Source organism: Thamnophis elegans, chromosome 2, assembly GCF_009769535.1.
Source record: "Thamnophis elegans isolate rThaEle1 chromosome 2, rThaEle1.pri, whole genome shotgun sequence".
Classification (NCBI taxonomy): domain Eukaryota; kingdom Metazoa; phylum Chordata; class Lepidosauria; order Squamata; family Colubridae; genus Thamnophis; species Thamnophis elegans.
Genome location: NC_045542.1, coordinates 45,126,753 through 45,148,853, shown reverse-complemented (window position 1 = coordinate 45,148,853; position 22,101 = coordinate 45,126,753). Strand labels below are relative to the sequence as shown.

The 22,101-nt window shown below is 44.8% G+C and overlaps 1 long non-coding RNA gene across 1 annotated transcript; it reads left to right on the top strand.

Moving 5' to 3' along the window:
• Positions 1-7,720: 7,720 nt before the first annotated feature.
• Positions 7,721-13,329, top strand: LOC116502732. Its single transcript, XR_004254584.1, has 3 exons — positions 7,721-7,977; positions 9,941-9,997; positions 12,883-13,329. It is a non-coding gene; the product is annotated as an uncharacterized LOC116502732 (long non-coding RNA).
• Positions 13,330-22,101: the final 8,772 nt, after the last annotated feature.

The following is a 22,101-nucleotide window of genomic DNA, read 5'->3' as shown; positions in this document are numbered from 1 at the left end:
TAGTTTAACTTGAAATTTGCACATGAGTTTATGAGCTGTTCTACAGTCAGCATCTGGCCACATTTTTGATGCTATAACAGGTCCTCTATCTCCTATAGACAATAATATAATAATTTGATTTATATATACTCAATTGGGTGATGTCCATGTATACAGGCATTGTTTTTATTGTTTGAAGAAAGCTATGAAGAAATACAGTATCTAGAATGGCAGAAATTGGTAAGTCATTCTATTTCATTTCAGTTTTTTCAGCAATATAATCCAATGACATTTCCCACCTTAATTTTTCCAGTATTGGGATTCCAGTCTCCATTCACAAAAAATTATACCTTGCTTGCATATTCTATCCATTTCAACTTGAACTTGATTGTAAAACTCATCAACTTATCTTCCTCTGCATTAGTGACTGGAGCATAAACCCAGATTATTTGTCATATAAAAGGGTGCCCATGAACTCTAATTGGTTTATTTGATCATTGATTGCATGAAATGCATGAAATGCTTTTGCCATACCTTCCCAACTATAAAAGCAATGCAGTTCCTTCTTTATTTTTTTATGTCCTGAAAAATAAACAGCATGATCTTCTGAGAGAAAGTGTCCAATTCCAGTCCATTTCAACTCACTGATGTCTAAGATGTCAATGTGTACTCATTTCATTTCATATTTCACTGTGTTGAGCTTCTTCATGTTTATGCTTCTTATGTTCCATGTTCCCACTATACAATAATCTTGTCTTTGCAGCTTTTTCTGTAAAGAAAATTTCTATTAGCAACTATCTGTCTCAAAGGCTTCAATCTAGCCATGTCATAAATAGCATTAGGCTCACAGTTCTTCCTCACTTGGATGTTGGGTGCCATCCAACTTGAAGGGACTATCATCTGGCACTATATGATCAATCATTTTATATGTTCTAATCTGTGTGATTTTCTTTGTAAAAATACAGAAGTGATTTATTATTGCCTTCTTTCATGCAGTATGAATGGATGCCTTTGCCACTGTCACTAAACTGATCATCTGGAATAAACTGGGATGAACTTCGTGTTGGAAATACATACTCTTGCCATTGTTGTTAAGTGAATCACCTCAGTTGTTAAGTTAGTAACACAGTTGTAAAATGAATCTGGCTTCCCCATTGACTGCTTCTCAAAAGGTCACAAATGGTGATCACATGACTCTGAGACATTACAACAGTCATAAATATGATGTCAGGCCTGCAGCCATCTTTTCTTTTGGATCTTTGGCCTGCCACACTTTCTATTATTCTACTATGCATTTTCTATTGTGGAAAAATGGGAGAGGGGTTGTACGGAGTTAGATGCTATGTAGCCATAACAAAATTCTTTCTAGAAAGCCAAGGTCATCCTTTGTGTTTGCACCTGACCGGATCTGGATGGGTGGAACTGCAGGCATGGCAGTGGAAGATTGGACCATGTGATGAACTTGTGGGAGTGGGGGCAAGATCTTGGACTTTCAACTGGGTGGGGAAAACCGGGAAGCTTTCAGATTCGGGTTTTCCCAGATGTGCCAACATGGCTCTCTTAATAAATTGGAACTTTGAGCAATACTTTGTCTTGGACTCTGATTTACTTTTGGATGCTATTTGGAACCCTGACATATGAGTTAGTTGCTAAGCATCTGGATTTTGATCACATGACAGTGGGGATGCTGCAACGGTCATAAGTGTGAAAAACGGTCATGTCACTTTTTCCAGTGCAGTTGTAACTTTGGTCACTAAACAAATGGTTTCCCCGAGACCCTTTAGTCAATCTACAATAGAGGTGGGTTGTAGGCGGTACGCACATACCGGTACCTGCCGAAAGCAGCAGCCACCGTACCGGAATGGTGCTTTGGAGGGTCCGCCCGCCCCCATTCCTTATCTGTATTTGAAGGAAATGGGCCATTTGCACATGCCCGCGCAGCGTATGGCACCTGTGCAGCGCTCTGCCGATCAGCTGGAGCGTCGCAGGTGGAGAATGCGCATGCATGCGCAGCACGTGTGCCTGTGGTGCAGTGACGTGCAGTGACCTTCATGGCCGGTGAGGCAAGCGCGAAAACCCGCTGAAGCCCCGCCGCAGCGTCCGCCATAGAGCTGGTCCCAGTCCCGCTCTATGGCGGACGCGGCGCCAGGACTTTAAAGTCCTGCCGCTGGGCCCTGCCGCCACTTTAAAGGCTATAAAGTGGTGGCAGGGCCCCGGAGGCAGGGCTTTAAACTCCCGGCATGCATCTGCCATGGTCCCGCTCTATGGTGGACGCGGCACCGGGACTTTAAAACCCTGCCGCCGGGAACCTCTCCCGGCCGGGCTCTTCCCTCTTGCTCTTCATCTTGATGATGTCGCTGCAGCTGCCGGGCGCAGATGGACAGAGGTAGCCAGAGCAGCACCAAAGCGGTCTGGGTGGGCAAAACAGCGAGTGAGCGAGCAATGGGGGATCAGGCAGCCTGATCCCTGCTCTGTTGCTCGCTGGGAGGCGCAGAGAAGAGCGTGAAGTCCAGCGAACGCAGGAATGCAAAAATGAATGCAAGGGGAGTGAAGGAAACCGCCTGGGTCTCCGCTCCCTGCCTCACCTGTCTGGAGCCACCAAAAGCTTTAGATTCTGGTGGCGGTGCTGGTTTCCCGCTACTTTGGCGTCCCTGAAAGGCGACTCCGCATTCTCCCTTTCCTTCGCCCCCTCCTCTCTTCAAAAGCCCCCACCCCACCCCACAGCAGCTATATTCATGGCCGGCCCAGAAGGCATGCCGGCACTTTAAAGTGCATGCCGCCGTGGCCCGCCATAGAGCAAAACATGTCCTGGTTTGTGGCCGGGAGTCACGCTGGCACTTTAAAATGCATGCCGCCTGGGCCCACCATACAGCAAAACATGTCCTGGTTTGTGGCCGGGCGGCATGCACTTTAAAGTGCCAGCATGCCTCCCGGCCACAAACCAGGTCATGTTTCGCTCGATGGCAGGCTGAGGCGGCATGGCTTTAAAAAAATAAATAAAATAAAAATAAATGTGCCAGCCCGCGCACCAGCAGAGGCGGGTTAAAAACACACACACACACACACACACACACACACACACTAAAAACAAATTACAATTACTTACATTACAAATAATTTTGAAATCCCCCCCTCCCTCCATCCGAGCCACATACCTTTTCCAGCTGTGGATTTCAACTCTCCTCTTGTCCGCTCGCCATGATGAAAGTGTAAAAAAATTAAATAAAAAAGCAACTTACTTAGGCAAGGCTGCCAAGGAATGATTTGCTGCTCCCAGATCAGGAGGCAGGAGAATCACGTGCCTCCTTTACATACGGAATTTTTCGCCTTTTAACCCTTGCTTAACTCTTAAAATTCCTTATGCAAAGGAGGCCCATAGTTGTCTCGCCTCCCCCTACAGTTAGCACTAAGCAGACTCAGAGTCACTGTGACTTGGAGTCTGGCAGCAACTACCTTAGCCTTTTTAATTATTTAAAAAAAATTTTTTTCCCCACATGAGACTGGTGAGGCCCCGCCTCCCCTGCCTCCCGTGACTGCATGTCCCTGCTGTGGTGCAAGCCCGGCTCTTGTTGCACCGTACCAGTTGCAACGGGAGCCAAAAACCACTACTGATCTATAAATATTAAATTGTGAGGAAATAAGTTGAACAATTAAGCCAGGAAATCTTTTTATAGTTGAAGAAGTCAACTAAGAGTACAAACTTAAAGTTGTTCAGAGCGTATTTTAATATCTATAAATGCAGTGCAGTACTGCTATAATAAAATATTGTAATTTGATAGTATAAGGATGAAGAAGGTGGACTGCTTGCTGAGTGGAAGGTTTTCCTTGACTAATAGTAGGTGATTGTAATGGCTGCAGGGGATGGGAAAACTGTAAGATGGCATTAGAACAGAATAGATGAGGTTTTACATTCACAGCTCCAAAGCCTCTTTATTGGACACACTTTTGAAACAGAGTTGTTGTTATTGGGAGGGAAACTGTAAAACCTGAAGCATGTGCTTTTATTTTCCTTCCAACTAAAACCAACGGCTACACAAATACAACAAATATTAGCTGTGCAAGTCGATGAGAACACAAATAAAAATAAGAAGTTCTCCTGTCCTTAGTTTTATGTGGTAGTTACTCTACCAATTTATGAAACTGAAATAAACTCATATATTTCTGTCCAGCGTACATGTGTGCGCAGAACTTATTTCAGTATATACTTCTGAGAAACTGGACAAACGGTGAGATAGCATGAAGTTTAAGAACATGTACCATATAGCAGTGTTTTTCAACCACTGTGCCGCGGCACACTAGTGTGCCGTGACATAGTGTAAGGTGTGCCGTGGGAAAAACACTTTATATATAGTCAATATAGGCACAGAGTTAAATTTTTTTAACATTTTCTAATGGTGGTGTGCCTCGTGATTTTTTTCATGAAAAAAGTGTGCCTTTGCACAAAAAAGGTTGAAAAACACTGCTAGCGTTAGCATAGCTGTTTCTAATTTCTTTTTCATTCCATGTTATATTAATTTACAATTAGAATAGCCTCAAGGAAAAAAAATTGTATATCTTTCAATTGAGGCCCACATATTAAAAAATGTGTCTACCCGCTAGAACTTGCATTCCTATAACATTTATAGGGTTATTATAACCCGTGAACAATAACAAACAGTAAAAGGGTGATCCTTGACTTATGATCACATTGGAGCTCAAAATTTCGGTTTCTAAGCGAGACAGTTGTTAACTGAATTTTGCCCCATTTTACGACCTTTCTTGCCACAGTTGTTAAGTGAATCACTGCAGTTGTTAAGTTAGCAATACGTTTGTTAAGTGAATCTGGCTTCTCCGTTGACTTTGCTTGTCAGGAGGTCGCCAAATGTGATCACATGACTTTGGGACACTGCAACCGTCATAAATATGAATCAGTTGCCCAGCATCCCAATGTTGATCATGTGACCTTGGGGATGCTGCAATGACTGTAATTATAAAAAATGACATGGTAACTTCAAAGAGTCACTAAACAAACTGCTGTAAGTCAAGGATTGTATGTATAAAAATAAGAACACTCACTTGAAAACCGAGTCTTCATCAATTTTGGACTAATAGTCCAACATTAGCCAGAATATTAGACCTCGGCCATGGAAAAGATTTGGAGCCTTTTTGTCCAAGAAACAGAATCCAAATCCTTTCCACGTGACAGTTGTGGAAGCATCAGTCGAGCATCTTTGACCTCAACAGAGAACAAGAGCTAGCAAGGAAGTTGTGTGCCCTTAAGACACAAATTAGTTTTAGATCAGTGATGGGCACCCACTGGCCCTCTATGCGTTCATGGTTTTAAAAACTGAACGCTTCCATGAAATTGGGATGTACAATTTTTAATCCTTTGTCTTGACAACAAATATCGTCAGAAACCAGTTCAGATCAATGATAAGAGCAATTTATTCTTCTTTCCCTCCCTTACCTGGAAACAAAGCTGTCAGAAAAGAAGAAGAAGGGGTTCCAGATGGAACAAGGCCCCCCACTTCCTTTTGTCCCAGGTCCTCCCCACCAAGGGTAGGATTCTACCGGTTCAGTAGAACTGGTAGCTCTGAAGATCTAGCAAGTGGGCCCGTCCGGCCACCTCTGCGCTGTACCTATTGTATTTTTTGGAGTATAAGAGTATAAGTATTTCCCCCAAAGAAGAGGCTGAAAATCTGGGTGCGTCTTATACACTGAATGCAGCATTTTTTGGCCTCTTTAAACCCCGCCCTCTTCACAAAAATGGATGTGCAGCGGGCTTGGGAGGCCTGCAAAGTGTTCCTGGGGGCTGAGGAGGGCAAAAATGAGTGCAAAATGGGCTGGCCCTCAGCCCCCAGAAACACTCTACAAGCCTCCTAAAGGCTATGCATGCCCTGTTTTTGGCAAAAAAACAGCTCTGTTTTTGCAAAAAATGGGCCATTTTTTGTTCAGTTTTGCCCCTCCCTCTGTCCCCAGGAGCACTTTGCAGGCTTCTCAAACATTCTGCATGCCCCCGTTTTTCATAAAAAATGAGGTATGCAGAGGGTTTGGGAGGCTTGCAAAGTGCAAAACCATTTTTTAAAATTTACCTCTTCAAAATCTTGGTGCGTCTTATACTCCAAAAAATACGGTACCATTATCTTCTCAGCTGAGTCGCATGACAGAGTGGATTACCATGCCTCAGATGTTTTCCTTCCCAAGCAGTAATCCGGAAGGTAAGTCTTCTCTAAACTGTGCTCACATGTGCAGTCTGTTTTCTGGTGCGTGTGCGAGCATGCTCAGCAAACCGGTTGTTAAACTGGTAGGATCCCACCCCCTGCTCCCCGCCTGTTCTTCACTATGGACCCCCTCCACAAATGGCTCCAGCCTCCCGAGGAAAAAGCTGGAAGGGGGGAAGGGGAGAAAAGGGAGGGGAAAAACAAAAAAAGCACAAAGCACCAGATCTATTCAAATGATGTTGGCACCCCGCTTCATTGAAGTTGTGGTTTACAAGAGAAACCTGCCTTCCTACTGGCCCAGCCCCTCAGTCTCTACTGCTCATAAATCTGTCAGATTCTGTCTAGTAACTAAGCACATGGTTTTTACTACTGACAACCTGGCAGAGTATATCCTCACCACCTGGATAATGGGGAAAGCACCAGGAAGGCTCTTCCGGAGCATGTGGGAAAGTGGGCACTGGGAGGCAATTATATTAGGGCCCCTAGAAGTCACATTCCCAAGTTGACAAGACCAGGATCAAAATGGCTAAGTGGGGATGAAAAAGCAGATCAGCCTCCTTCCTGCTTGAATTCATCCTGACTGGACTTGTAAAATTGCCAGCTCTTCCTGACTGCAAAAAGGAAATGCTTGAGCTTCTTGATGGATACAACCTCCGCTGCTATTTAAAGCCCTTGCCTCTCTCATTGCAGAGCTAGTCTTATGTTGTGCCGATACAAAGTTTGTTTTAACCACGATTGGTTCACACATAACATCATGAGCAATTATACAAAATGGGTAGAATTATATTATTTCCAAAAAGCCAGGGAGAAAAAAAGATCTGTCTCAGCCCCACTACAATACTGTAGTACGTGTGACATAGGGTTATTAGATCTGCTGCACAAATCCAGCCAGCCACCAGATGGCCACAAGGAGTTGGAACATTGTGTTTCTCTACTGCCATCTATTGATCACTCAGAATTTTGCAGCCTAGTCACAGTAGCAATAGCACCGCTTCACAGTGCTTTACAACTAGAGGTGGGTTCCTACCAGTTCGCACCTATTCGGTAGAACCGGTTCATCAAATCTACCAAACCGTTTAGAAGAGGTTCCACCAGTGGACCCGGAAAGCAGGTCACACCTACAGAAGAGGTTCCAAAATTTTTTGAAACCTACCACTGTTTCCTCTCTAAGCAGTTTACAGAGTCAGCATATTGCCCCCAATAATCCAGGTCCGCATTTTACTGACCTTGGAAGGATGGAAGGCTGTGTCAACCTTGACCCAGTGAGATTCGAACTGCCAAACTTCTGGCAGCCAACAATCAGCAGAAGTAGCCTGCAGTACTGCACTCTAACCACTGCAATAATAGGGCTATCCATTTTGGATCAACACTAAGATGACCAGACGTCCCGCTTTTGGCGGGACAGTAATGATTTTTCAAAATTTGTCCCATGTCCTATGGTGTGTTTAAAAAGTCCCGATTTTCCAAAAGAAAGAAAAGACGCCAAATCATCAATTTAAAAAAGGACACCGTTAAAAAAAAGTTTTTATTTCTCTGAAGTGTCATTCCCGATGTGGCCTTTAGAAGGCAGTGGTTTCCCTCCCCTCCTGCGCATGCGCACGCCGATGCGCAACATTTTTGCGACAGCCGTCCGGCGGCCTCGGACAGGGAGGTGTTTCCAGCAGCGGCAGCGTGGCGAGGAGGAGGCTCGGTCCCGGCCAAGCAGCTCAGCCGTCGGAAGTTTTTTTTCCCCACTTCTCTCAGGTGCCGTTCTTCCTGCAGCCATGCCATGCAAGCCGCCATCAGCAACCTGGTCTGGGTGAGCCGAGGGGAAGCAGGTGGGGATCCGGTTGGGAGAGGCTGGCGATGGGGGTGGCTTTTGAAAGGGTTTTTTCCATTCTGTAAACTGTTCAGAGAGGGCTGTAAACCAAAGCACCATGAAGTGTTACCCCTGCCGCCGCCTCCTCCTCCTCCGCCGTGCTTTTGAGGAGCCACGAGGCCACGGGAGCCGGTAGGAAGATGGCGGAGGGGGCAGGAGCAGGAAACAAAAGGCCCCATGTTCCTCAAAAGCACGGCAGAGGAGGCGGCGGCGGCAGGGGTAACGCTTCATGGTTTTACAGCCCTCTTTTTTTTTTTTTTTTTACAGCTCAGGTGCTCCAAGCCCCTCCCCCCGTCAATGGTGTCCCACTTTAACCATCTTAAAATCTGGTCACTTTAATCAACACCCCAGCCACTGCAATGTTGTTTCTTCTCATATGAAAACCCAAACCAACAAACCAAGTTGCCTATCCTTATTACAGCATTTCTATGCAGGGAAGCCTGAATTCCCCAATGTTTCAACAGTCAATAGTTACAAAAATGCAATTATACCAGTGAGATTGTGTCCTTGGTATCACTAGTAATTCATGGTCCACCTGTCTTGCACCCAATTTTGAGGCCTTCTTAATAAAATGCTGGAGAGGAGGCTTAGTGCAGGACTTCCATTGGTCAGTATTTTCAATCCAAATGTGGGGGCTGGTAGCAAAAAGAGCAACTCCTCCCTACAGCCATATTCAATATTAGGTTGACCTCTTCTGTTTTGTTTTGTTTTTAAAAACCACCATGATAAATCCCTGTTTATGGAATGGCATAACAGTGCCCCATAGTACTTGATAATTCGATCCCAGGCTGAGAGAACTCAACAGATTTCTGTTTTCCATTAAAGCTTCTTCCAATATATAATCCTTTTAATGAATGGCATACCTGGTTTGTACTAATACCATTATCATTCATTAAGGGTCATTACATTACATTCTATTTTCATGTCCAGAGCAGGGTCTCCAACCTTGGCAACTTTAAGACTTGTGGACTTCAACTCCCAGAGTTCCTCAGCCAGCGAAGCCCACCAAGCCACGCCCACAGAACTGGTAGTAAAAATAATTGAATCCTACCACTGGAGTAAGAGAAAGCAAATAGCAATATGTGCCTGACATAGGTCTACATACAAATACCGTATTTTTTGGAGTATAAGATGCACCGGAGTATAAGACGCACCAAAATTTTGAAGAGGCAAAGTTAAAAAAAAAAAATTGCACTCTGCAGACCTCCTAAAAATGGCCCATTTTTCGTGAAAATGGGCCTGGTTTTTGCCAAAAAAATGGCATGCATAACCTTTAGGAGGCTTGTAGAGTGCACCTGGGGGTTGCCCCCCCCCAATGAGCAAAAAACGGCCCATTTTTGCAAAAAAGGGCCAATTTTTTGAAAAAAAAGGACATGCATATCCTTTAGGAGGCTTGTAGAGTGCTCCTGGGGGCTGGGGGGGGATGAGCAAAAAACGTCCTGTTTTTTGCTCATTTTTGCCCTCCCCAGCCCCCAGGAGCACTCTAGAAGCCCTTTAAAGGCTATGCACGGCCATTTTGGTGAAGGGGGCGGGGTTTCAGGAGGCCAAAAATGCTGTATTCAGTGTATAAAATGCACCCAGATTTTTACCCTCTTTTTTGAGGGAAAAGGGTGCGTCTTATACTCTGAAAAATGCAGTACTTAAGGGCTCTGCAGGTAGTCCTCCACTTACAACAGTTCATTTAGTTACTGGTCAAAGTTACAAAAGCACATATGGAGAATATAAAGTAGAGGTATTTGATTTACTCTGTTACATGATAATTAAACTGAGTTGCTAATTGATTGAATATGATAATGGAAAGACAATTAAATATAGGTTAAAATATACAAAATATGGATGCATATAGAATTCTTATGAAGATGCACAAAGTGAGGTGTGTATTGCTTGTTATTTTACACCGCAGATCAATGGAATTGTAATGAACATAGAACAGCAAGGATTGTTTTAAAGACAATTAAAGGTAAGCTGTTAAGATATGGGAAAATAGAGGGGCAATATGAAACATACATTTAATGGAAAATTGAGATCTTAAAGACAGAACTAAAAATTTGGGGCGTGTAATGATGTATAACTATACAATATTATGATGAGAATAGCTGGGAATTGTAACCAGGTCCAGACAAAAATAGGTTGGGGGGTTTAAAAAAATAATTGCTATATATGTATACTCTTTTTCTTTCAAAAAAAGAAGCAGTATATATGTTAAAATTAAAGATGTTTATTGAAATGAAATTATAAATATTATCAACATAAAATGGAGCTTGCTCAGAGGCTGAAATACACCATGTAAATGAGATGAAGATTGTGAAGTAGAGGAGAGAGGTAAAGGAAGAAGAGAGGGTTAGGAGAGAGGGCGGGGGGAGAGGAGAAGAAAAAGAAGGAGTGGAAAGGGGAGAGAAGAGAAGGAGAGAGGAAGGGGAAGTAGAGAAGGACGACAGAGGGAAGACAGGAGGTAGGGAGGAGGAGGAGACAGGGAGAAGAAAGTGATGGATAGGGTACAAATATGGTGTATGGGGAGCAGAAGAGCCAATAATCGTTTTGGGGGGTTGATGGTAAGACGAATTGATGCAAATATTTAATAATATAAAATAATGTTGGTTATGTAACAATATACATGTGGTTATTTGTTATGAAAATGGAAAAATAAAAAACTTTTTAAAGAAAGTTACAAAAGCACTGAAAAAACTGACATGATCATTTTGCACACTTACCACCGTTGCAGCATCCCCATTATCACATGATCAAAATTCAGATGCTTGGCAACTGACTCATTTATGACAGTTGCAGTGTCCCAGGGTCGTGTTTTTTGTGACCTTCACGTTACCAACTTAACTGCAACAATTCCACTTAACCAACGTAGCAAGAAAGATCGTAAAATGGGGCAACTCACTCACTTAACAAACATCTCACTTAGCAACCCGAAATCTTGGGCTCCGTTGTGGTTGTAAGTCGAGGACCATCTGTAGTTGTACTATGACATCGTGCGTGTGTCATCAAATTAATCTCATCATTGCTGCAGACAATCCTCAGCCACATTTTCTTGCCCAGTTTCACTAGCATTCTTCGACCTCGTCCCCAAGGAGCAAATCATGTATCTTTATCCACTAGATGTCTTCAATAATTCAAAAACTCATTTCTCGGCCTGCATCAGTCTGAAAGTCCAATAAGTGCTTTTCTGATCCCTACCGCTCCTGGTCACCTGATTGCATCTCCAGCATTAAGAATGGTGAACTCCAAGAGATTTTTCATACTTTGAGAATGCCCTTGCATGGTATTGAGGGAGTAGGACAAAGCCTATTGTAACACCCCCATACACAGTTAAGGACAGTGGAGGTTAGTTTTGCTCAAGGGGTGGGGATGAAATGAAGGAAGCATCCCAGAGAAGAGTGGAAACATTGCCATAATCCAGGAACAAATGTGCTACGGTTAAATACAAGTGGTGACATGGGCAAAGGAAAGCTTAAATCACTATTATTTTAAGGGGGAGTGTGATTTAAAAAACAAAACTAAAAAACTAAGTCTCTGTCCTGAAGTATCTGACAGCAATTTCTCTAAAGTGCTATAAACAGAGATGCCTTGACATCAGTAAAAACCAAAGTATACGCAAAGTCCATTTGGCCCTCATTTGAAGGTTGCTTGGTGCCTGGAGGCCTCCTAATGCCTAATGCTTCTGGGAGAGGAGGGAGGAGTAAAGATTTATCGGTAGTCAGCCCTGCTGAGTGAACTCCCACAGAAGCCCTTTCCATGGCTCAAGACTCCTCCGGTTTCCTCTCAAAGCATTAGCTGCTTCTCCTGGGGCAGGATGCAGAGATCTGGGGGAATATTTTCTCAGGGAGCTTTATCACTTCTAATGGAAGAGTATATATGTAGCTCAAAGGTTGAACTGTGGAGTCCTTGCTGTTCTCTGGCTTGGTTGTTTGCTTGCAGTCGTTCCATTGTTACCTGAGCAGGTAACATCATAAATGCTGTTGGGTGTGGAGTTTCCTCCGTGTGGCTTGGTGGCTAAGACACTGAGCTTGTTGATCAGAAAGGTCGGCAGTTTGGCAGTTCAAATCCCTAGAGCCATGTAATGGAGTGAGCTCCCGTTACTCGTCCCAGCTTCGGCCAACCTAGCAGTTTGAAAGCATGTAAAAATGCAAGTAGAAAAATAGGGAGCACATTTGCTGGGAAGGTAACAGCATTCTGTGCATCTTTGGCGTTTAGTCATGCCGGCCACATGACCACGGAGGTGTCTTTGGACAGTGCTGGATCTTCGACTTTGAAATGGAGATGAGCACTGCCCCCTAGAGTTGGGAACGACTAGTACATATGTGCGAGGAGAACCTTTACCTTAATCATTAGAGTCCAACTTGTGAACACAATTGAGCTCAAAATATCTGTTGATAAAGCAAGACAGTTGTTAAGTGAGTTTACCCCATTTTTTAACCTTTCTTGCCATGGTTGTTAAGTGAATCACTGCAATTGTTAAGTTAGCAACATGGTTATAAAGCGAATTGGGCTTCCCCGTTGACTTTGCTTGTCAGGAGATGGTAAAAGGGGATGATATGACGCCAGGACACTGTAACTGTCATAAACATGAGCCGGTTGCCAAGTGTCCAAATTTTGATCACATGACCATTGGAGATGCTGCAATGGTTGTCAAGTGTGGAAAAACAGTCATAAGTCATTTTTTTCAATGTTGTTGAATGGTCACTAAACAAAAGATTGTAAGTCAAAGATGATCTGTAGAGGCTTGTCCTGCTGGTGTTGGTGGGGGTGTGGTTTGCTAAAGCTTTATCACTGCATCACTCTGTTCTCCGCTAAAAAAAGAAAGTAAACTTGGTGCAATTCTCTTTTGAAATCCAGATGAAAGGGGAATACAAGTCAAACAAGAGAAGGTAACAATTACACACCCGAAATTCCTAATAATATCAATAGGCAATCTTCCTCTCCTGCCAAGTTGAAGGACTATCCACCTGTCCTTGTGCTGTCAGAAAATTATACTGGCATGAAATCACCATTGCTTGATCCATAACTTGTTTCTGTTCCCACTGACTGCCAATCACTTGACTTCCCTCCCAACAAATGGATAGTAAAGCTGAACAGATTCTACCTATCTTGGGACTGCTCTTTACAATGTGTGAATAACAGGAGCAATATTATTTTAAAGCTGAAATCTCTGAGAATGGCTTAAAGTGCTGGGAAATGATGAAGACTTGTGACTAGAATACAGAAGAAGAAAAAAGATATTGCTAGGATGTATTCACGTTGTGGTTATGTGTGTTGTGGCCCGCCAGCAGCCAGCAGAGCTGGCAGAAGATTCGGACAGTGATGAGGTGGGGAGGAACATGGGCCAGTCCTGGAGTCTGGGGAAGGCTCTGATGGGGGCTCTGCATCAGAGGCAGAGATTGGGCCAGGGCTGTCTGACAGTTACCAGCTGCCTTCGGAGTCAGACATCAGTGAAGCAGACAAACAGCTGGAGCCGGTTCTCAATGTGTGCATGTGCAGCGTTGCCAGAAGAAAAGAACAGCTAAGGAACAAGAGTTGACTTGGGAGTAAGGCCACAGGTGGACGGTGAATGGCCCCTTCCATAGGGAATAAAAGAGGAGCAAAAGTGGAGGGGTGTTTGCAGGAGACCATTAGTTCATTCCTGCATTCTTGCCAAGTATTGCGGCGTCTGAAAGATATTGGCCTGGCCACTCTCCAAGCCTGATAAAGGTCGGTAATTGGGAACTGTCTTGAAAGACCGTGGGCCAGGACTTTGCTGGAGAGCAATTCACTGTAAATTAAATAAAAGGGGTTTATTGGGACAAGGATTCAGCTTTGTGCTGCTGGGGAAGCCTAGGTCAGAACATTGTGCAGATAGAAGAAACCCCATAGCCAGTCTAGCTAAAGTAGCTACTTATTACTTATTATTGTCTTGCACAACAGCACAGAATGCAGCTGATCTTCAATTCATTTTAGAGGGGATGGTTGAGGAGATCTCTATTTTCTGTTTGGATCTTGTTAGGCAGACACTCCTCTGAATGTTCCTCCTTTCCTGAGCAGTAATGTTTGATACAATACGGGGGATAAAACAAAAACAATTCTCTTTGACAAAACTGATACTGTGAGCCCAAACAAACAGATGCTCCATTTCCGAGTCTTTGCTGGGGACCAGGGGTCTCCAACCGTGGCAACTTTAAGACTTGTGGACTTCCACTTCCAGAATTCCTCAGCCAGCTTTGCTCTGTCTTACTCCTCCCACCCATCAGATGTCCACACAGGAGCTAAAGGGAGCAGTGGTCTACATAGCAGAAACCCTGGTGGAGATACAAAGCTAAGGAACACTCAGCCAAGATGAGGGCCCGGAATAAATTAAAATCTAAGTGAAGCTCTGTATTGTAAGGTAAACACTGAACAAACTTTGGATCTAAAGTTCAGAGAGCTACCTTTGGAAGTCAAAAGGCTACTTGATTTATTTCTTCAGAGCATTTAACAAGTATTCAAATGACTGGCTCTTATTTCCTTGAGCAGTTGCTTCTGGCTGAAATACACACATGGAAATTAGTTCTTGTGAAACAGAACAATCCTGCCATAGTGAAAATGAGCTTGTGGATGTGGAAAACATGTATGTTAGCGGCATACAGAATAGCCGCCTCACTCTCTCTCTTTTTTTTAAAGTTATCCATTACTCTTTGTGGATCGTTGTCCACTTTATCAGCAGTTTTCTTGACTGAAAGATTTAGTGGGATCCCTGCCACTTAGGCCTCTCCATGCTGTGGGTCAGCTGATTTAGCTGACCCAAGCTGGCTGGGGAATTCTGGAAATTGAAGTTCACCCATCTTAAAGATGGCAAGATTGAGAAATACTGTTATAGATCAACATGTTTAGGAACTCCTCATATTGTGAAACACTGCTGTAAAGCTGACAGGCCTATTTTCCTCTGCTAAATGTTGAAATGGTGAACCTATGGCATATGTGCCACAGGTGGCATGCAGAGCCCCAGTTTAGCTCCACCGTGCATGTACGCACACCTCCCATCTGATTTTTGGGTCTCTGCCACGCATGTGAGGGAGAGGGGCACATGCAGGAGACCACACATATGTGCGGGATGGGGTGGGGTGACCACAAGAGCATGCACGGGGACCAGATGGGGTGCGCCCTCCAGCCCATTTTTGGCCCTAAGGGGCTGCAGAGAGGCCTACTAGAGCCAAAACGGTGCATGGTTGGGGGAGGGAGTTAAGCACGGGGGGGGGAGTGCAGGGGGTCACATGCTCATGCATGGGGGGGCGCTGGGGGAAGGTCGCACATGCATTGCATTATGGGTGTGTGCACGTGCATGCACTGTTGCATGAATGCATGTGTGCACTGTCGTGTGCCCATGTGCATACTTTTGGCACGTGACGCCAAAAAGGTTAGCCATCAATGTGCTTGGTGAACCTATTCTTTCCTAAATACTCCCAATATAGCACAGACACTCCAGAACATGCATTTTCTGCTGCTTCCCAGCTCTGTAAAATAACACAGACTCAAGACCCAATCTTGAAATACACCGAGGCTTACCGTGCACAGATCTCTGGCGAACAAAACTAATAGCGGTAGCGGTTTCTTCCGGGGCGCAGCCTTTTTTTTTTTGCTCAGCGCACACACATACAGACTGACTCCCCTTTGCTCTGAACTTGACTCGTTCCTGCACATTTAAACTTGGCCCACAGCCTTTGGCTTGTTGAGATGGCCAGCAACAGTTGCTACAGTCCCACACCTGGAAAAGTGACTTTTACTCCTCAAGCTTAGGATGATGGATAGGATTGCTGGGTCAGAAGTGGAGACCCGACTTGTCAATTTTAAAAGCTCAGGGCAGCAAGACAATACACAGCGGGGAACTTTCTCTCCCTTCAGTTGTGAATGTTCCTTACATTTGCAGAATTCTCTGTCAAGTGTCTTGAGGCAAGGCGCATGAGAGAGCTGCTTGTTCCCCCCCCCCTACTTTCCTTGAAGCAAGAGAAACAGACAAATGGGCCATTCAGACAGCGGGTGTCACTCTTCCTGTCCAGCTACAGCCGGACTCTGGAACAGTTGATACAGTTCTCGGAAACACAGAGGAGTTTGAAAAGCTGAATGCAGACTAAGACATTCCATAACAATGAGACCACAATGCTTGGCCTCCTGCTGAAAAGGGGAGCCCACGTTGAATCGGACCTAGGGTTGTTTTTTTTTCATTCCAGGCTTCTGCTCTTCGGCCAAGTCAGGCCAAATGGTCCCAGGCAGATGGCGACACCCATCTCTCTTGGCCTGCTTCTGGCAAGAGGAGAATCGAAAACTATGGTCTCTTCAGCATCATGAAGTCCTTCCAGATAGCAGCTGCATTGGCCTTCTAGTCTTGAATTATAATTTGCCACGTAACCAGAGTTTCAAGGTTCTTGATCTTGATTTGTGGGTGAATCCTGATGGGACCCTGGCTGGTTGAAGCTAATCATCCATTCAAGCCAAGGGTGAAATCCAGCAGGTTCTGACAGGTTCTGGAGAACCGGTAGCGGAAATTCTTAGTATTTCAGAGAACCGGCAAATGCCACCTCTGGCTGGCCCCAGAGTGGGGTGGAAATGAAGATTTTGCAGTATCCTTTCCGAGACATAACCACCAAGCCACACCACACCTACCAAGCCATGCCCACAGAACTGTAGTAAAAAAATTGAATTTCACCACTGATTCAAGCCCATCGACAAGTCACTCCACAATTATGTCTGAATGTCGACACCCTACAGGATTGAGTATTGGAATGGAGTTCGCCAACTGCAAAAAAAAAAGTGCAAGGAAGGTATTTTTCTCTTCAGTAGATTCAAAGAATTGTTCACAATTTTTGCTGAAAAGCAAGACAACCAGGATTGCATTGAAAATGGCTTTTCTTTCTCTCTCCCTCCCCCACATCTAATCCATTATGCTAGCTATGGTGTAATCATCAGCCAGGTGAACCCTAAAATAGTAACGGGCTGCGCTTGTATTGGAAAAACCTACCTGCTAAAATGAACAAAATTAGCCACTGAGTGAGAAATGAGTCTTGGGTTATTTCTGCCTTGGGAAGTGATTGTTCCAAGAGTAGTGGTTACACCTCTATTTTTCCCCACACATAGGCATGACACACAGGACCCTGCTATTCCCACCCCACTTTTAATGTATTCACCTCTCTGGGCCAACATGTCATGTGATGGCTATATATTTTGGTTCTGCAAAATAGGTTGAGAGATAATGAACTCATCTTACACCCCACCAGAGGTGGGTTGCTACTGGTTTGGACCGGATCAGGCAAACCAGTAGTAGCAGCAGCGGGAGGCTCCATCCACCTTCCCAGACACTTCAGCACATGTGCAGAAGTGTTGCGCGTGTAAGCGCCCCCAAACCAATAGTAAAAAAAAAAAGTATCCCACCTCTGCACCTCAATAATAATGGTATGAACCAGACGTGGGTTTCACATACGTTTACCACCGGTTTGCCCTGTGCGCATGCCTTCCACACATGTGCTTTGCTCATGCGTGCAGCTTGCACATATGTGCGCAGTTTAGAAAATGTGGCTAAATAGGACAGCATAGAGCCAGTGCAGGTGGGTGGGCCCCATCTGCAGTTTGCCACTACCAGTTCACCCAACCGGTCTGAACCGTCTGAATACCCCATCTGGAAAGAACACACCCCTGCAGTCAATTTTTTTAAAAAAAATAATGTCCTCAGGACAATGCTTTTATCTTACTCCCAAGACATAGCTGAAGCAACGTGGGGTGTTCCAGCTTTAAACTAGCACATTTCCTCTCTTCCTGACTCAGTTTTGTGAATAGGATCAAGAACTCTTCTTTGATGATATCATGGATGAGATTCACCCAGCTCTTGCCAACTGCCCTAGGTCGCTGCAGGAATGCCCTGTAAACCTTTTAAAGCCTGAAATGCAACAGAGAGGTCTAGGAAGTTTAGGTGCTGCAACAGAGACCAAGCCCCTGGCTTTTGCAGAGGGATCTTCCTCTGCTTGTTGGCCCTTTCTAAGTGCTTGTCAGGTCCTTCTCAGATTAAATGCTCTTTTGGAACAATATTAGACCTGTCTTTTAAAAAGAATACTAGTGCTTTTCAATATGAGCATTCAAGGGGAAGGCTAGTCCTGCGCTACACAGAAGGTCAATTTCATCCAGGAAACTTTGCTTCGTTTTGACACCTGTGAATTGCTATTTCAAAACTCCTGAAACCGCTATCCTTAGGAGAGGCATCATTTTGCTTACTCTATTATAGCTGGTGGCACTAGACAGCAAGGAGATGGTAATTATTAAGTGCAGACCAATGGCTCCTTCTGGGTGCTGTCAGTCATAAAGAAAGCATTAAATGCTTTGGTGACAATTGTTGCTATTACTTATGGCCAATCATTAGTCTGGAACTCATCTCTGGCTTGGGTGTTCTCCAGGGCTGTCCAACAGCTACTTCAGGATGTTTCAGATCTAAAAGAACTGAATTCCTTGGGCACTTGTTATAAGCACCACTCTTTCCTAGCAGCACAGGTATGGATCACTGACTCACCCCATTGGTTTTCTTTCTATCTTCATAAGAAGGTTTTGGGCCATTGTATCTTCTTTTTCAACATGACCCAGTCATCCACCAAGTGCTGACAATGAAGCACATGGAAAGAGGCTAAGACAACTGCATCGATTGGAAATCTGAAGGAAAGCAGAGATTTGGCAGGAACTACTGCAAAATAGCCTTTGTGGTCGTGTGTGTGTGTGTGTGTGTGTTTAGAAAAATGCAGAAAAACTATGTGGACCTAGGTACTATTGCTTAGCAATGGAGTGACAGACAAAAACAAGGACACTGCAATTGGAAAAGTGTTTGGGGAGGGGGAGAGAATGCAAAATCTGGAAAAGTCCCAGTACTGCACCTATGCTAACTGCAGTTACCTGACATTCTATGCTGGGATGCAAGTGTGTCACCTAAACATGTGCAATGCAGCATCCTTTTGAACAAACAGTTAAAAGGAACCGTTTCCAAATGGCCTGGGCTGCCCTGGCCAGTGGTGGGAATTCAGGGGGCCCCGTGTGAATCTGACAAGGGTGTTGCTGGCTGCTTTGTTGCTTCTGTGTCATCAGTGCAAGAGGCATTTCCGGATCCTACTGTGTGAGCGTGTCCGTAGGTGCTTTAGGGGGCTTTGGTCCAGGGGAAGTTGTCTATTTAATTAATATAGTAATATAGCAGAGAGAGCTGTTGGATGATTAAAGACAACGTGGCGCTGCCTCACTGCAAGACTGCCACTGGCTAAGGAGAATGCTGTGCGGATAATAGTCTCCTATGCTGAGATGCACAACATGTGAGAAAGCAAGAGGCAGCGTCTGATTCTGAGTGCAGAAACTATGGCATCTACACGACTCTATACTGTCGGGAAGACCTTGTAGCCATCACCTGGCAGAGGGAAAAGCAGCACAAGGAACTATTGCTGATGATGATCCTATGTGGTGGCGACAGGAATGTGTATCAGTGTTCTGCTTGTCTCTGGGTTTGCTTCCTTAGCAGCTCTAATGGCTCCCTATAATTATAAAAGAATCAGTTTGATGTATTGGTTAATGCATCAGGCGAGAAACCAGGAGACAGTGACTTCTAGTCCCACCTTAGGCATGAAAGCCAGCTGGATGACTTTGGGCCAGTCATTCTCTCTCAGCCCAACTCATCTCTCAAGGTTGTTGTTGCTGGGGGCAGAGAGAGAATAAAAATTCAATCAATAAATGTGTGCACATCTGTATTCATGGCCAACATTTATGGAAACAGTATTGTCCCTCAGATCCTGCACTGCAGCAATGGCTATGAGTATTGTTCTTGCTCATCCTTCTTTTACAGGGAAGAGTAATTCTAATGGCTCTGTAGGCCCTAATCAGGGATGGGCAACCCACAGCTCTGGAGCTGCATGTGGCTCTTTCATGCCTCTGCTGTGGCTCCATGTTGCTGGTTGGCTCCACAATTGATAGGGCTTTCGGTTAGGACAAGTAGAGGAAAAAGGATGCTGCGCTAGGAGAAGACTCTATGGTGGGGGAACTGGACTTCCAGTTGGCAGAGGAAAAAGGATGCCGTAGGGGGAGGAGACTCTATGGTGGGGGAACTGGACTTCCGGTCGGCTTCAGAATTGAACGGGGGGCTTCTGGTTAGGACCTTTGTAGCTCTTTGAGTGTTTAAGGTTGTTGACCCCTAGGCCAAATCAAAGTCTAAGTTTTGTAGCTTTTGTAAACATGGATGGGTCTGCCTGCCTTGCAAAGAATGCCGTAACCTCAGAAGAGATAAGGTGGAAATCAAGAGTAGCAATTGTGCAGATGGGCAGATTTAACAGTGGGCAACCTACTGCCTTGAGATGGACTCGTAAGGGGATGGGGGGAGCTTCTGCTGTGTGGGATTAGGGCTGGAAAGAATTCATGTGGGGATAATGGTAAAGCTGTTAGATTAGGGCTAGAGACTCAAGTTCAAGTCAAACTCAGCAACGGAAGCTCACTGGCTGACTTTGGGTCTGTTGCTCTCTCGCAATCCAAGTCACCCCATAGAGCTGTTATTGTAGAAGAGGAGAATTCAACACAAAAATAGTTTGTCATAAAATCAACTGCCTGCAAAGGCTTCTGGATTGGGGCTGAAAGGCAAAAGCGGAAGCAGTATGCTCTGTCCCAAATTTGGGTAGACCAGGTTGCCCTGACAAGAAACTTAGAAGAGGAGAAATGTATACTAATTTGAGTCTGGAGAGAAAAAAAAAACAGGATACAAATATGTCAAGCATGAAAGATTGATTGATTGGCTGATTGATTGAATAACAAATGACTTCACACCTCCAAAAATGTTTACTAAAATATGTAGGAGAATGTCAGCTAAGAGTCTGGGGAAGGGGGATGATGGGAAGAAGCTGATTGAGCAGAGTCAGCTGCTTCCTTGGGTTTCAGCATCTGCCCTCCACTACTTCAGAAGACAATCTTTTGTTTTGCAGTTCCAGGGGACAGTTTATTGCTCTTGCCATTAAGGGAGGTCAAAGAAAGGCAAAAAGCGCAGCTATATCAGCAAGGTTGACTGTAATGATCTCAGTTTGAGTTCCAGGTCTTCTTGTTGCACGCTTCACCAGTTCACGCTATAAAGTTTTCGACAACACAGATTCCCAGGTGGAAGTAGCCACAAGGCGACTTCCATGTCTTTCTGCGTTCCGAGCACCCATCTTGCTGGATGAAAACTCTAGAACTAGAGGAAATCTTGCCTCTATCATTCTCACAGCATGCACACAGCAGGGTAGACATAAAGGAGTTTAATATATTATAGAGGGAGGGCCAGGAAAAACTGCTTTCTCCTCTCCACTACTTTTGGTTTCCTTTCACATAGGAAACTTGCTTCACGCAGAAGCAAGAAATGAATGAAACCAAAATGGAAGCAGTTTGGGTTTACTGTTGCACATAATCATGGGTGAGATTGAAAAATGTTAGCAACCAGTTCTCTGCTCGGTTGCTAGGTGGGTGTGGCCATGGTGGACATGGTCTACTCGGCCTCCTGCACCATGGCGGGGGGGAGGTGTTTTTACCCTCCCCAGGCTCCGGAGGCTTTCCTTGAGCCTCCAGGAGGGCGAAAATGGCCTCCCGGAAGTCCAAAAATGGGCTTGTTTACATCCTCTGAGGGGCTCCTGAGCCCGTAAAAAAGCCAGTTTTCGGACTTCTGGTACTTCCGGGAGGCCCATTTTTCTTCCTCCCAGAGCCTTTGCGCAGGCCCTGCACTTACCTGGCATGATGAACGGGCCGCATGGGGACTTCTGGGAGGGGAGGGATGGACCAGCCAGTCCTTGCAACTTCTGCTCCCCCCCCCCAACTGGTGCAAACCGACTGAATTCCACCCCACAACATAATGGGAAAGAGCATTGGGTCTTTCCTTTTATGGCATTGCTGGCCCTGAATTCCTCCCTCTATTGTTTCCCTGTAGCAATGTATCAAACATGCCTTAATACCTTTGATCTTGTCTTGAAATGATTCCAATTATAGAAATAATACACATGTTCTTGGGGGGGGGGGTTGAGTGAGCGAGTGACTGACCAACAACTCAATTCCAAGAGGGGAATTATGGGTTGTGTATGAATA